This window comes from Protopterus annectens, chromosome 6.part0 (assembly GCF_019279795.1).
Source record: "Protopterus annectens isolate FY-2018-M chromosome 6.part0, PAN1.0, whole genome shotgun sequence".
Taxonomy (NCBI): Eukaryota; Metazoa; Chordata; order Ceratodontiformes; family Protopteridae; genus Protopterus; species Protopterus annectens.
In genome coordinates this window covers 1,917,120,638-1,917,134,379 of record NC_056737.1, presented here as the reverse complement: position 1 = coordinate 1,917,134,379, position 13,742 = coordinate 1,917,120,638, and the positions used below count along the sequence as shown (strand labels likewise).

Genomic DNA, 13,742 nt, shown 5'->3' with positions numbered 1-13,742 from the left:
TCACATCCTGCCTTGATGGAACTGCTGCATATCCGCAAGTCAGGCTCCACTTGACTTACCTGCATGCGTGACCTGAACCTGGTCTGTTACATCAATAGGACTTGTTGGTGTGACAGATTTGTATCTCAAAGACTCCCCCTTTTGTGGAAGAGACACCCTCTCCACATCAAGTAGAGTTCCTCATTAACCCTTTTTTAAGCGCAACCTGGATAACTGGATGGGGAACAGAGAATACACCTCTGGGATTTCACCTGTGTCCCTGCTGGACAAGGGCATTGGGTACTGACTTGTGAGAACATGGGCTAAATTATTGGCTAGGCTTATTAGGGCCTCAGGGCCAATAGCCTAGTAAATTCCTATGATCCTGTGATTCCTCTCTATTCAACACCACTCTCCCACCTTCTTCAACTCTAATCCTGAAAGTCACAGGTCTTCTCTCAATACAATCCATCCATCTCTTTGCTGGATGCCCTTATTTCCTCTTGCCTTCTTCCTGTCTGTCTCAAATCTTCCTCACCAGATTGCTTTCTTTTTTTCTGCACATGTGCCTGAACCACTGTAGTCTGTTTACTTTGACCTTTTCTGCAATTGTAGCTACTTTGACTTCTGCTCTTATGTCCTCATTTCTTCACCTGTCCCACAGTGTACATCCTACCACCCATCTCAGGCACTTCATTCCCATCACCTCTAGATTCCTCATCTTCTATGCCTTTACTGCCCAGGTTTCTGTACGATACTGTGGTACTGGTCTCACCACTGTTTTGTACACTTGACTTTTCAGCTTCTTTGACATTTTTATGTCATAAACTACACCTGACAATCAGTGCCAGTTGACTGCAGCCCCTCTGATTCTAGCTTTCATCTCCTCATTCAGACTTCTGTTCTCCTCAACCACCCCCTTTCAGATACTTGAAGCTGTTAACCTGTTCACTATTTTCCCTTCTACCTCAATTCTCAACTACTTCTGATCTTCCCCATTTATTGTCATTACAATTGTCTTATCTGTACTCAGTTTCATTCTTTGTGCCTTCAGTTTTGCATTCCATTCCCCTATGTCTTGCTGAAGCTCTTGCTCATTCTGCCTGTAATGCCACATCATGTGAATACAGCAACTTGTTGTTCTGCCCCCTCCGGTCTGTTTGCTAATGTAGTCCATTACCAGTATGAACAGTAGTGGGCTCAAAGATGAATCCTAATGCACACCCACTACCACTGGGAACCCCTCTGAGAGCCAAAACACTGCTCATACTTGAGTCATTAGGTCCTTGTACATAGTCCAACTCTGCCAGTATTTCTGGGACTTCAAACCACCACAAGGCTGTCCAAATCTCCTTTCTTGGGAACTTATCATATGCTTTCTCTAAGTGTAGGAATGCCCAGATGGACTCTTTCCTCATTTCTAGCTTCTTCTGAAGTATTTAACTTACTGCAAACATTGGGTCAGTTGTGCTGCATCCTGATCTGCATCTGAACTGCTCATCAGCCATCTTACTTTCTACTACTCTGGGTATTCATTTATCAATTTCTCTCACCAGAACTTTCATGCAATGTGACAGGAGTGTAATACCTCTATACTGCCCACAGTTGTGAATGTCCACTTTGTTCTTGAACACTGGCACTAGTATGCATATTCTCCAGTCATCTGGAATACACCTTTCTCTCCACACTGCTATGAGTACCCTCAGAAAACAAAGTCAGAATTTATGTGCATTTTTTTTTACAGATATGGTGATGCATTGCGCACCCTTCAAACAAGCCACCTGAAATAATTTGAAACAATATGATTCCTTACTAAAAAGTCATTGGTTCAAAATTTTTCATTATACTCTGTTGCTTATCGGGCATGTAGAGCTACTTACTGCATCTGCATTTTTCTATAAGGCAGTACCTAAACCTGTTCTGTTTGAACGCCTATGCCTAGAATCCATGCTGTGGAGCAAACACCAGGAATCTAATGCTAAAAATAAATATTAATAATATAAAAATTGTGTCAGATACATTACACCACCTCTTTCAAGATTATGGAATAACATTCCCATTACAATCAGAAATGAGTTACTAAACTTCCTAGGAAGTAGAAAATATCAGCATTGAGCTTCTTGAATGTCAGCAAGTCATTACTTTGGAAATCAAAACTATGAAACTACAAACCTTTGAACTTATACTACACTTGATCTTGGCCAAAAGGCCAAGAAGAGATACTAAAGTAACACTAACTTTATTTATGAGTTTCAATGACATTAACAGTACAGTCTCTAGCAGTATAAGTTGACAAGGCTCTCACAACAGTATCAAAATCATTGACATTTCCAGTATATTCTGGCACTGTAGGTGTACTTCCTCTTTCAAGCCCTTCCATCATAATCTTTAGGCCTTTATAATATGAGAATCCATACTTTATAAATTGTTTCTTTATATAACTATTGAGCACGCCTTTTGTTTTTCAAAAATAACATTGAACTAGCTTTAGGCAAAGTGTTTCATGAGAGGTTACTCTGGGCAAACTGTTCTGTAAGTCACTGACTAGCCCCTTTTGTAAATCAGCTGTTATCTAGTACTGCATGTACATGAACTGGTAGCATGCTGAGTCATTCTGTGTGGTCAGCTCTGTAATGCAGATAGATAAAGATTTCACTGAAACCTGGATTATTTAGGACTGACTAACAACTCATTCAATGGAAAGGGTGCCCATGGAGGGGGACTGAATGGCTGATAATGACTTGCTCATCTTGGAGGAAGAGAGGCATACATGGTCTGCTGCATGACTGACACCTGGAGGAGGACAGCTATCATGCCAAGATGCAACATTCAGGTTGGGTGTGTGCTTTGGTCTGGCAAGTAATGCATGTTCTCTTGGGTGATGTAAAAACACACATGGCAGAGAAATCACTATGGCTAGTCCTGAGGGGAGCAAACTGATCCACACTACAACTCACTAGCACACCTCCTACAAACCACATCACTAGTCAGTGAGACAATACTGAGTATTAAGAACTGAGCATTAACTTCCAGTGATCCACTCTTCCCAAACATTCATTATGGAAACCACAGACAGCCATCTAGTAGAAGTATTGCCCAACACCAGCACACTCAAGTGGAAGATTGCCCATACCACTCAAAAGAACAGGGATGCCAATCATGCAAAACAAGCAGGCAAACTGGAACCAATGGTTTACCTGAATACCTTAAAGACTGGGACATTCCTAGTGTGCCCCATTGATGTCACTCAGCATGACTGTGCCCTCCTTTAAAGACTTTAACAGCCTAACACTGAGTGAAAAACGTACCATGAAGAGCAATGTCTGCATGATGTCTTCAGCAGCTGTACCAGGTATATCACTCATCTGGAGTTCTTCTATGCCATTCCACATTACTGCACTTTGTAGCACTTAAGCAGTACTCATTAACACTCCACTGCCACTTTTAATTTTTAGGGGTGCAGATGCAAAAAGACCAGAGGTGAATTTAAGTATATAACAGGAAACCATCATTCACAGCTATACAATGGTCACTTGCTGTAGCTGTCACCCTCTTCCAACTCCATGATATCTACAAATGCAAGAAAGAAGGGTTAAGAAATGAATAAATCAATGGGAGACAAAAAGGACTACATAGTTGAGGGAGGAAAAACCATAATAATGTCACTATATATAGTTTATTCTATAGCTGAGAGATTAACACCTTATATTATTTTCAGATTTAGAGTCTAAATTAAACCCTGTGTTATACAAAACTGACAGTGTATTGCCTCAGTTCCTCACTTGCTCATTAGTCTTGCAGTTAATTTTCTAACTCTGCCTTCTCATCAGAATGTTTTCATATTGCCTGCTGTGCAATTTTTATTCTGTGTTTGTCTTTTTCTTTTCTGTCAGTTTTGCAGGTTGGAGTTCTAATATTGTTTGTGTACACATACACACGACCTCATTGTAACACATGACCTCATCGTCTGCTTGTTGTGTTTTTGCTAACTTAACATTATACTGTGTGAGTACTAAATTAAGAACTAGAGACGTGGCCAATAGTTCTATTTATTTGCATAAAGAATATTACATAGGTGTAGCCACAAAGGTTTGTACAGGTGCACAAACTCACACATGCAAGCACATAATGTGCAATAGTTTATATAGGACACAATGGCACTATACAGGTGCTAAAACATTTACAATAACATACTACAGCTTGTTTATAAGACAGTGTCAGTTTGGAAGCAATAGTCATTCTCACTTTTTTAACAGACTGAGAAATAGACTTTATTTTAGTGTTTAATTTGTCCAACTTTTGTAGAACAGGTTAATGCAATTGGTACTGTAAATTTTCAAGGTGGCATCAGAGATAGTATTTATATATATAAATATAATATTGTGTCTCTTCCTACTTCATTTTGCTGCTTGTGCTTAGGTGTTCAACTGCAGCTAGTTTGCCGCATTTATTTCTGCTTGTAAGTAGCCTTATTAAGTTGATGACAGTATTCTACTGAATTGCTGCTTTATTTGAGCTGTCTTTTACTGTTGTGATAGTGAGCTAATTTAGCACATTTGCACTGTTTAAAGAAAATTACTGATTAACTATATTAACTATATTTCATTGCTATCTACTGTAGTTCATTACTGTTAACTGCATTTTACCTCATTGCATTACTGTTTAACTGTATTTTTCATATTGTGAGTTCTGTTTTTGTCTGTAAGTGGTTAATCTGTGCTTTTGTGCTGAGTGTTACTGTGTTCTTAACCCTTAAAGGAGAACCACACCCACAGACTCAAAAAACATGTTTATTTCATCATGGTTTGGCGTTTCCCACATTTTAACACCATTCTGGGACTATTTACAGTTTTTTAAATATTTTTCTAAGTAATTTCTGAGTCTGACCACATGGGGTCTGGCATCTTGAAGTAATTCTTATTGTTTGGTCTGCCTCAAGGTATCCCACAATGCAGTGCTTGTCTGTAAAAAAAATACATTACGCAGGCCTCTTTCTTCCTAAAGGTCCTTTCACTGCATTGATTTTACATGCATACACTGCTGTCTTTCAGTCAGTTAGTTTTAAGTAACATTTCATGCCGTTCAATAACTACTTGAAATACAAACAGTGCAAATGCCACAGAACAGAATTTCAAAGTGCTTTTTACTGATGCTTCTTTTCAGAATGGCTAAATTGTAGTGTTTTATGATGCTTGAATTATACTACTTTGACTCATCTCCCATCCCCCTTCACAACTAACTTCCCTAGCTGTCAAAGTGCTAAGGGTAATTTGAGCTGTTACCTGCTGTGATTGACAGCTCATATCAGGAGACTTGACTCATGTACTGTTTCCTTGTTCTACTTTCTGTATGGGTAGGGGAAGGACCAGGGAATTAAGACATCACAGCATGGTTGGGTTTTTAGTACGATTGTGGTGATGTCAGTCTGGGGAGGCCTTGATGACTTGAATGAATTGGAGATTGCAGCAAGCTTTTCCAGGGCAGGATAACAGTTTTTTGAAATTGAAACGACCACAGTGCAGTAAGGTACTGTTGTAGTGGACAGAAACAGTTGATTTAAAATATTTTAAATGCTGTATTGTTGTTTATTCATAGCAGGGACTGTAAATAGGGAGAAAAAGGACATAGAAGTTGAGCATTCAATAATAGAATCCCATTGTTGTCCTTTAAACTGAGTAGCATAGTCTGGATAAAGGTTTGTTGCATCCAGAGCTGTTTTTTGCCTTCTGTGTTTCTGGCAGCCATTGTGTGTTTGCCTTCTGTGCTTCTGGCAGCCATCTTTTGTTGGTAGGGGCCTATCCCCTCTGCTAGTGAGAGTAGCAGGGTGGCCTGGATTTGTCTGGCACAAGCTGATTGGAAAAGAAAGCAGGGACTAGCAGGATTGGCTAGATTTCTGTGTTGAAAGAATCTTCTATTTTTTGGTATTTTAACCCCACGTTTGAGCTGGTTTGGGCTTGTTTTCATGTCATGCACTGCAGGTGCACTGTTTTTAACCCTTTGTTAGTTATTCCAGCTATAAATGTTCCCTTAGTAGCACTTGTGTGATCACCTAGTAGTACTATTCTTAGACCTTCCACCCTTTAACCTCTTAACTCTCTCTGGCCTCTCTCCTTAAGATTCTGACAAATATGGATGGAGAATTTCTTGCATTTTCTCCTGCCAGTCTAGTTGATATGGGCATCCTGAGACAGTGTAGCAACTGCCTCATGTACATGGACAGCCCTCTGCTACTACCACCTAGAAACACAATTTGTGAGAGATGCAATTCAATTATGAGCCTAGAGTCTATGCTCTCTCACTCACAGGCCAGTATATCTGGTACTGAAAAGGTTGTCAACACAAACACTACACCTCAAATACCACCCACATCTACACAACATACACCCACATATGCAGAGGTCCTCAATAAAACATACCCAAACAAAAGAAACCTCTGAATCAAAAACACACGCGAACCCCACTGCCCACCACACCACATACCACACATAGTCCACACACCTGTGTCTCACAGCCACTAAGGCCTAAACATAAACCCAACATATTAGTCATAGGAGACTCTATTGTGAGACATGCAGATGTGCCCCTTACCAGGCTGGATAAGGAAAAAGTCACAGTTAGCTGTTTGTCAGGTGCCAGAATCTGCCATATACCCATGCACTTCAGATCAGTGACGAGTGGAGTACCACAGGATTCGGTCCTGGGTCCTCTCCTGTTTGGCATCTACTTCTCTGAAGTGCAGGCCAACACCGGAGGTCTTTGGCTAACAAAGTTCACAGATGACTGCCAACTGGGAGCCATAACAGAATCACCTAATGATGTAGATATTCTACAAAAGAGCCTCACAGAGACAGATGCTTGTTGTCAAAGTCATGGCCTCAAGCTCAATGCCAAGAAGTGCATTGTCATTCCCTTTGGGATAAACTCGGTACCCATGAACTACCACATAGGCGGTAGCTAACTAAACACCGAACATGGGATAAGAGACCTCAGGACACAGGTGGACAGTAGTCTTTCCTTTGATAACCACATCACCACAGTAGTCAGAAAATCCTTCTACATGGCACACCTCATCACAAAAGGGTTCTCCTCTAGAAAAAAGGAGGTCATTGTTCCTCTCTATTCATCCCTCATCAGACCCATTATAGAGTACAATGCCCCATTTGGCATGTATATCACAAGACACCTACAGCAATTGGAAAGGCCACAGAAATACCTCACTAAGAGGATTACTGGCCTCAAGCAGATGCCATATGCAGACTGTCTCAAAAAACTCCAGCTCTACTCCGTCACATATCGCCTACTCAGAGGCGATCTCTGCTAACATACAAAGCTATGTCAAACCCAGAGCTGCTGGACATGTTACACTTAAAGAAATCCCAATCTCTACAAACCACATTCTCCAGGGACCTAAACCTTGTCACCACAATAAACAGAACATGCTGAGGGATAGATTCCTGTCCCAGAGACTTCCCATACTCTGGAACAAACTACCCATTCATGTCAAGCAGAGCTCCTCATTGGCTCTCATTAAGAAAAATCTTGATGACTGGATAGGAAATAGAAAATTCACTCAAGGGATCATTTCTGTGGCACTGCTCAACAGGGGCACAGTAAAATAATTTTCTTGGGTGGCGAAAGCCAGGGAACCTTTTTGGCTAGGCTTATATAGGCCCCAGGGCCGATAGTCTTGTACCTTCCTATGGACCTATGAACCTATGAACCCAGAATGATGCCTCAATACAAACAGAAAATTATTAACTTTAACAATTAGCTTAGTTTCTGGTGTCATTCCAAGGGGATCCAGTGCCTAACAGCCTGGGAAGACATGATTGACAAACCACAATGCTTTGCCAGAGATGGCCTGCATCTGTCTTCCTTGGGGTTTGGGTTTCTCGCAAAGGCTCTTGCCTACCCCATAGTGCCTTTTTTAGGCAATGCCATGAGGTCAAAAGTACCAACATGAAAATTTCATCAAAACGCAAATTAAAGGTCATGCTGCTAAATGCTAGGAGTCTAAACATGAAACTGCACTCATTGCAAGCATTCTTAACCCTGGAAGATGCTGACATTTGTGCAGGCACAGAAATTTTGTTCAAAGCTGTGGATAGCATCCCAGCCATACTAGGTTATCATCCTATCATACATTCAGACCCCAAACCATGGTCAACAAAGCAAAAGGAGGTGGAGTTGCAATATATATAAAAGACATACACACATCCAAGCTAGTGAAACAATATGAAGCACAGGAGACACTACAGGTGCAGTTAACCATTGACAAGACCCCTATTCAAATCATAGCTACAGACCCCCAACTTTGACTCAAGATGCCCACTCCACCTATCTGGACCTCTTCGAATCTATCAAGATTCAATCGTTTACCCTGATCCTGAATGACTTTAACTATCCAACCGTAGATTGGAAGAACTACTCATGCCAAAACATAAATAACAAGAGATCCTTGATTTCATCAGTGCAAATGCTTTGGACCAGCTGGTCAACACTCCACAAGAGGTGAAAATATATTGGACTTGGTATTAACCAACAGGAGTAACTACTACAGTGTCATCTTCCCTGGTAAGATCTGACCACAAAGCGTTTACTTTCAAAGTCACCATCTCCCCCGACCCCTCCCCCAACTATGGTCAAACAAAAAAACTTCTCCAAAGCTGATTACAACCTCCTGAGGGAAGGTTTAAACAGCTTCACAACCCCCTCCCCCTCCATAGGAACTGACATATATGTCAAAACCTACACCAGAGTACTATACTAGCATTTATATAGCTGCCAACAGGACAAAATCATCCTTCGCAAGGAAGAGTAAACCTGTCTTGTGGACATCTACAATAAATAAACTCTATAATAAAAGGAAAAAATTGCTGTCCAGGACCAAGAAGGAGTAGGTACCTAATTGGAAGCAATCTCTCCTTAGCCTGAACAAGCAAATAAGGGCACTAGTGAAATCCTCCAAAGCAAACTTTGAGTCCAAACTGGCCACATCTACTAAAGACAGTCATAAGACCTTCTTCACATATGTCCGGAATCTTAAAGGAAACACTCAGATCTGCTTAGAACTGGTGGTCAAGGACACCACATACACAAATGCTGTCAATATAGCCAACCTGCTGGCAGACAGATTCAGTGAAAACCTCACCTATCTGTCCACCCATCAGTAAATCAGAACATCCCCAGCACCTGTCCCTTCCCCTTATCTCTAAGGAGCAAGTCATCACTGCCCTCTCAAAGGTAAAAAATACAGCCACTATGGGACACGATAAGATCCCAGGCTGTATCCTACATGAACTCAAGCAGGAACTTGCAGGACAATTGGGCACCCTATTCAACCAAAGCCTGAGTACCGGATTCATTCCTGCTGAGTGGAGAACAGCCACTGTCATCCCTTTGCACAAATGTGGAGGATCCACCTAGCCAGGAAATTATAGACCCATCAGCCTAACTAGCCTGATTTACAAGGCCATGGAGCAGATTATCATGGACCTCATTAACAAGGACATTGGCAACTTCCAAACACTTGATCCCACACAGTTTGGCTTCATCAAAGGGAAGTTACTCCTGTTAAGTTTGGTCAACTTCTTTTGACAGTCAATAAAGCCATAAACGAGGGGAAGATGCTGCACACCACCTACCTTGACCTGGCCAAAGCCTTTGATACTATTCCCCACTTGGGTAAAATAGATAAACTCTGCCAACTAGGCATCAATCTGTATGTTACCAGATGAGTAGCAAACTGGCTCACTGATAGAAGCCACCTAGTCAAAATAGGGGAAGCTGCCTCAAGCAGTAGAACCGTAATGAGCAGTGTACCCTAGGGATCTGTCTTGGGGCATCTGTTGTTTGGGATGTACTTTTCTGTGGTGCAGGCCAAAACCAGTGTGCTATGGCTGACCAAGTTTGCAGATGACTGCAAGGTGGGCATTGTTATCAATTCCCGTAGTGAAGTGGACATCATCCCAGAGGGCTCACCCAAACAAATGACTGGTGCCAGAAACATGACCTCAAACTGAATGCCAAAAAATGCATCATCATCCCCTTTGGGGAGAGTGATGTCCCCACAACTTATCACATTAATAGCAAGGTCCAAAGAACACAATCCATTGTGAAGGGCTTGGGCACCCAGGTTGATAGCAAACTGACTTTTGACCACCATATTGCCTCCATTGTTCGGAAAGCTTTCTACATGGCCCACTTCATTAGTAAGGGTATCTCATCTAGAAACAAGAAGGTCATAACATCCATGTATTCTTCCCTTATATGGCAAATTATTGAGTACAATGCCCCTTTCAGCATGTACCTCATAAAGCACATGCAGCAGCTGGAGAGACCACAGAGGTTCCTCACCAGGAGAATCCAGGGCCTCCATCTACCCTACACAGATAGGCTAAAGGCCCTATGCCTCTACTCAGCCTCAGACTCCTCAGAGGTGACCTCTGTCTGGCAAAGCAATCTCAGACCCCACCTTGATAGGACTGCTGCATATCCGCAAGTCAAGCTCCGCTCGAGTAACCCACACATGCAACCTTAACCTGGTCTATGACATTAATAGGACTTGTTGGCAGGACAGATTTGTGTCCCAGAGACTCCCCCTTCTGTGTAAGAGACTCCCTCTCCTCATCAAGCAGAGTACCTCATTAACCAGAAAATTATTGATTTCAACAACTGGCTAAGTTTCTGGTGTCATTCTAAGGGGATCCAGTATCTGTCTGCCTGGGATGACATGATTGATAGACCTCGATGCTTTGCCAGAGATGGCCTGCATCTGTCACCACTGGGCTTCTGGATACTTGCCAAGGCTCTTGTCACCCCTATAGGGCCTTTGTTTAGGTGGTGTTCCAAAGACCAAATTACCTAACAGCTACAAACAAATGCAATCTGAGGGTCATGCTGCTCAATGCTAGAAGTCTAAATCTCAAAATGCACTTGCTCAAAGCACTCCTTAAAATGGAGAACATCAACATTTGTGCTATAACAGAGATCTGGTCAAGGCAGCAGAAAGCACCCCTACACTACCAGGCTATAACTCTTTCCACACCTTTTGGCCCCAGAACTTGGACCAAAGTTCCAAAGGCGATGGTGTTTCCATATTCATAAAGGATGAACACAACTCCAGACTGGTAAGCCCAACATAATGCATCAGAGACTCTTCAGGTGCAGTTAACATTGGGTAAGACAGCGAGTCAGGTCGTAGCCTGCTATAGGTCCCCAACCATGTCCCAAGACTCACACTCCACATTCCTAAGCATCCTGGAGAATATTAGGGTCCAGCCTAACACTCTCATGCTAGGCGACTTCAACTACCCTGCCATTAACTGGGAAAACTACTCATGTACTAATACACTTGCCCAACATTTCCTGGAGTTCATTAATTCCAATGCCCTGGACTAGCTCATTCTTACCCCCACTAGAGGTAGCAACATCTTTAACCTGGTCATTACTAACATGGGTGACCATTGCTCTACACCAGTAGTCAGCTCCTCCCTGGTTAGATCTGACCACAAACTAATCACCTTGGAAATCCACATACCTCCCACCCAACCCCACCCACCTGCAAAGGTAACCACCATGAAAAACTTTTCCAAAGCTAACTTTGAGCTCCATAAAACAAAGGTGGCTAACTTCACGGCACCCATGCAAATGCAGAATAGTTGCATGATTGTCGAATCATACACCAATGCACTGTATGAACACGTACACAAATGCATGGATCTCTCCATACCCAATAGAACCAAGACACTCTCCTCCAAAAAAAAGGAAGCCAATCTGCTGGTCCTCTGCCATAAACAAACTCTACAACAAAAGGAGGAAACTGATGTGAAATAAGGTGAAGTCCCAAGAGTGGAAAAAGTCCCTTATCAATCTCAACAAAAAGTTGAGATCCCTCATCAAATCCTCTAAAGCTAACTATGAAAACAGAATGGCAGCAGATAGTAAAGACAACAACAAGGCCTTCTATAGTTATATAAAGAATCTCCACAGCAATACCCAGATTTGCTCTGAGCCACTGCACAATGGTATCTCCTATACCGAGCCAACAGATATTGCTAATATACTGGCCGACAGATTCAGTGCCAACTTTTCCCCTCAGCCCCCCCCAAAGAACCAATCACAATACTAGTAGATTGCCAGGCACCCAGTATTACTGCTGCACAGGTTAGAACAGCACTGTCCAAGGCCACGAATACAACTTCTATGGGACCTGACAATATCCCTGGCTGTGTTCTACATGAACTACAGAGTGAACTGGCACCTCTCCTGTGTGTCCTGTTCAATTACAGCCCCACCTCAGGCTTTGTCCCTACCAAATGGTGCACTGCTACAGTCATCCCTCTTCACAAAGGAGGAGCGACTACAGACTGTGGGAACTATCACCCAATTAGCCTGACAAGTCTGATATGCAAAGCTATGGAACGCATCATCATGGACCTAATAAACAAGGATATAGGGAATCCCCAAACTCTGGATCCCACACAGTTTGGTTTTGTGAAGGGTAGATCATGCCTGCTCAACTTGGTCAACTTCTTTGAGTCAGTCACCAGAGCTGTGGATGAAGGCAAGGCGGTTCATACAGCCTACCTTGATCTGGCCAAGGTCTTTGATACCATTCCCCACCCAGGAATCATAGAAAAACTCACTATGCTAGGCATCAACCCCTATATCACTAGGTGGGTTGCAAACTGGCTCACAGATAGAACCCACAGTGTGAAAGTAGCTGACTCCAAGTCAGACTGCCGACTAGTCATGAGTGGAGTCCCAAAGGGTTCAGTCCTGGGTCCTCTCCTGTTTGGTATCTACTTCTCTGAAGAACAGGCCAACACGAAGGAACTCTGTCTGACAAAGTTTGCAGATAATTGCATGTTGGGAGCTATTATTAACTCCCCAAGTGATATTGACATCCTACAGAATGGCCTCACTGAGACCAACGACTGGTGTCAGAACCTTGGCCTTAAGCTCAATCCCAAAAAACATGTCATCATCCCATTTGGGAAGAACCCGGTTCCCATGAATTACCACATTAATGGTAGTCCACTGAAGACAGAAGGCGTTATAAGAGATCTGGGAACACAGGTTGACAGCAACCTCTCTTTTGATCACCACATTGCCACTGTGGTCAGAATGTCCTTCTATGTGGCACATCTCATTATTGAGGGTTTTGCATCCAGGAAGAAAGAGGTCATTGTCTCACTCTAGTTCATAGGTTCATAGGTTCATAGGTTAGTACTAGGCTAATTGCCCCTTGTGGGCCATTTTAAGCCTAGCCAATTACCCCACATGAGAATCAAACCCTGTACCTTGTGTTTGGCAGGTAAACACCTTAACCATTATGCCATCCTCCTACATCCTCCTCCTAGTCTTCCCTCATTAGGCCAATCATCGAGTACAATGCCCCATTTGGCATGTACCACACTAGACATCTGCAACAACTGTAGAGGCCACAAAAGTACCTCACAAAGAGGAACCCAGGCCTTAAACACTTGTCCTATATAGACAGACTCAAAAAACTCCAACTATTCTCTGTCTCATATCACCTACTTAGAGGCGATCTTAGCTTAACTTACAAAGCCATGTCTGACCCAGCTCTGTTAGAAATGCTACATCTAAAGAAATTCCAATTCCTCCACAGCACACACTTCGGAGACCTCAACCTCATTACCACAATTAACAGAACATACTGGATGGACAGGTTTATAACCCATAGACTGCCCATGCTATGGAATAGACTTCCCATACATGTCAAGCAGAGCACCTCA

At 42.5% G+C, this 13,742-nt stretch overlaps 1 pseudogene; it reads right to left on the bottom strand.

Annotated features, from left to right (window-relative positions):
* Positions 1-2,049: 2,049 nt before the first annotated feature.
* LOC122805085 lies at positions 2,050-2,200 on the bottom strand (annotated as a pseudogene).
* Positions 2,201-13,742: the final 11,542 nt, after the last annotated feature.